A 3,120-nucleotide genomic window follows, 5' to 3' on the forward strand; every position below is an offset into this window, starting at 1 on the left:
AGATAGAGACTGCTCAGTGCATGGTCGGATCGAAACGGATCCAGCACGTTTTGGAAATGGTTTTGCAAAATTTATTTTACATAAAATGATACATTATTTATAGTTATTTCAAATAAAGTGTTTTATCGAGTTTTGCGGACCCGATCGGATGCACAGACGCTCTTATATGGACATGTACTATGGATTGGGGTTTGGCAGTACATGTGTACATGCCCTAGATTCCATAATGATGGTGTTGATTAGAGGGGGGGTTGTATATGATAAATTGTTATCATATAGGGAGTTATTTGGAATTTGCTAATTTAATTGGCTCTTTATTTAATTAATGAATTTGGTGCTAATTATAATTATCCATTAATAATTAAATAAAGAATCTAATTAATACTTTTTCCCTATTAGATTCTGCTTCTTCACATGTGTAGCACTTTGAGTTTAAACAGAACTGCCAGACTGAGAGAGAGAATCAAACTCTCACTAGGGCTCTATTAAATCTATCTAGGATTTAATTAAACCCTATTATTATAAATAGGGGACCAAAAATACGCAGAAGAGGAGCTCTCCACGTGTTTGGAGCAGACACTCTCTCTCCTGTGTTTTTGGTTTCTCTCTCTCCCTCTTGTGATCTCTCTTCTTCTTCTTGCGTCTATCACCTGTGTTTGAGAGTTAGGGTTTGTGAAACCCTAGATCTGTGCTGAGGAGTTTGAGGGCATCTGGGATTGGCGTGTAGAACCTTGGTAGCACCATTGGAGGTTCAGATCTGTTTGCTTGGAGCGCTCATTGGAGGAAGAACCACTGTCTATTGGAGGAGCAACACTTGAGGCTCACCAGGTTAGCAGTTCTTTATTAATTCCTTCTGTTCATTGATTATTAATATTTATGGGATGCGAAAGAAACTCGAATTGATTATTTTCCGCTGCGCATTTGAGTATGGGATGGATCCCTCTTACCATGTGATGGACTAGAGACGAGTTTCTCCGTCCCTATTATGATAATTAATTTTATGGAATGCAATAGGGAAGGAGAAACCCTAATAGGGATGCACTAGGGTTCCCATGGGCGACCATGGGAAACCCTAAAATTAAAATGGGGCACCCATGGGACACCATGGGCTAACCCAGGGCGTGCAAAACCCTAAAGATAAATATCTTGGTCTCCCTAGGGAACCATGGTTTGATCCCTGGACCGTTGTTTAGCCAACAAGAAGAAGGTAAACTAAGGTCTTAAACGAGTCATTTTCCAAATTCGTCTTTCCTCTTTGTTCAAGTCTTTCCTCTTTGTTTAATAAGAAAAAGGTTGACGAGACTGAGAACTAACTATCCACTCGAGATAATTACGTAGAGCAAGGTGTCAGGGTCTCAGAAATTTTAGTCAATGAATAAGAGGACAAGTCTCAGACCTCAAACGCGTTGAGTGCCGTACGAAGTTTTTTTTGATGAAAACGTACGAAGTTACTTTCACTATAAGCAGAGGCGCCCATGGAGGAGGCAATGATCAGGTAGTCCGTAATTATACGGATGCCTTGTAATCTAGAGAACCATTACGGGACTATGATCAACATTCAAAATCTTTTAGTAGTAACTGTGAGAGCTGGTAGAGCACTAGTCCAGGAGATTGACGATAGTAAAATTGAGTTGTAGCTGTGGAGTTTGCCATATATTTACACTTTGGGTTTTTTATAAATACCCCTTGAAAATGCCCATTTGTGCAAATGCTTTCTTATAACTTTTTTAATTGCAAATTCCTATTTTTAAAACAGTGTAGCACTTTGATCCAGTCCGTTAATTTAGGACATTAGACGTTAATTTCAGGGAATCTAATGAGCAAAATACCCTTCTGATAAAAACCTACCAAAATTAAAAAGTAGAATGATCAAATTACCCTCATCTTCCCTAAATGGTTAGCGTTTGATTTGAACCCTAAAATTAAAACTCCGAAATTGAAAATCAAACCTTCAAAATTTAAGTTGCAATGAAGAAAGTTTCCTATGAATCAAGACAAGGGATGAGGGGATTTATTGCTGACATCGTGGTGGTGGTGGTGGAAGACAAGGCTACTATGCAGAGATCACTGAGCTGCATTTCTATATTGCTCAAGAAGGTTCTTGCTTCATCGAATGGCTTAGATAGCTCTTCCTTGTAATTAGGGGTGTCAAACGTTCAGTTCGGCTCGGTTTCGATTGGGCTGAATCGGTTTCGGTTTTGGAATGGTGAGACCAACACCAAACCGTTAAGAAACTTCGGTTTTCGGTCGGTTTCAGTTTTGGTCCGATTTCAGCCGGTCTTGTCATACCCCAATCCAAAACCAATCCAATAAGAATCGATTCGATTCGATCTGGGTTTATTCGGTAGGTTTCGATCGATTTTAACGGTTCGGGCTAGGTTTTGACACCCTTACTTGTAATTGTTAAGAACCTCACAATAAGATTCCTGCCAAGGAACAGAAGAAAAAAAAATCATCTTTTTATTACGTTGAGAATATTACGATCAATTAGCCTACAAACCTGACCTGATATGGTATGGAATTAATTCTAGTCGTGAAGGGGAAAAAATTAAAAAACAATAAAAAGATTGAACAAAGATTTCCCATAGGCGCCATTACCATGAACTCGTCGAGTTCTAGATCGGCTCCGAAATCAGTAGAACCACCACCCCTCGGATCATGGTTTTCTCGAGCGATTTTCTTCAAGAAGCGACGCCAGCTTCGGTGGTGCACCGACCTGCAGGGAAGAACACAGGAGAAGTGTTTTAATTTGAAAGATTTCATGAAAAAAAGGAGAATATGCAAAGCGAAGGGCTTACCTTCTGACATTCTATATAAGCAGTAACTAAGGTAGGATAGAGGATGATCAGCAATTTGAGCTTTGATCAAACCAGACATCTCCGATCCACAGAAATCCAGCTCGTTCACTTCGAATTGAAAGAAAGTTCTCAGCGACTTGACTTGGAGATTGAGCCACACTAGTAACTCCCACAATTCCATTTGAAGAAGAAATCACAGGATCAAGTAGGTAAAAATCTTCCATGAGAGCAAAATATCGTTATTTACGACTAACAAAGGAAAGATTCCTGGAAATCATTCTGCTATGTCTGGGATCGTTATCCTCTGCTGTCTGCTGCCTGA

At 39.6% G+C, this 3,120-nt stretch overlaps 1 long non-coding RNA gene across 1 annotated transcript; it reads right to left on the bottom strand.

Annotated features, from left to right (window-relative positions):
- Positions 1-2,395: 2,395 nt before the first annotated feature.
- LOC122662979 lies at positions 2,396-2,896 on the bottom strand. Its single transcript, XR_006333101.1, has 3 exons — positions 2,799-2,896; positions 2,599-2,716; positions 2,396-2,426 (listed from the first exon to the last, which is right to left on the bottom strand). It is a non-coding gene; the product is annotated as an uncharacterized LOC122662979 (long non-coding RNA).
- Between the last annotated feature and the right edge of the window lie 224 nt (positions 2,897-3,120).

Source organism: Telopea speciosissima, chromosome 1 (assembly GCF_018873765.1).
Source record: "Telopea speciosissima isolate NSW1024214 ecotype Mountain lineage chromosome 1, Tspe_v1, whole genome shotgun sequence".
In the NCBI taxonomy this organism is placed as follows: Eukaryota; Viridiplantae; Streptophyta; class Magnoliopsida; order Proteales; family Proteaceae; genus Telopea; species Telopea speciosissima.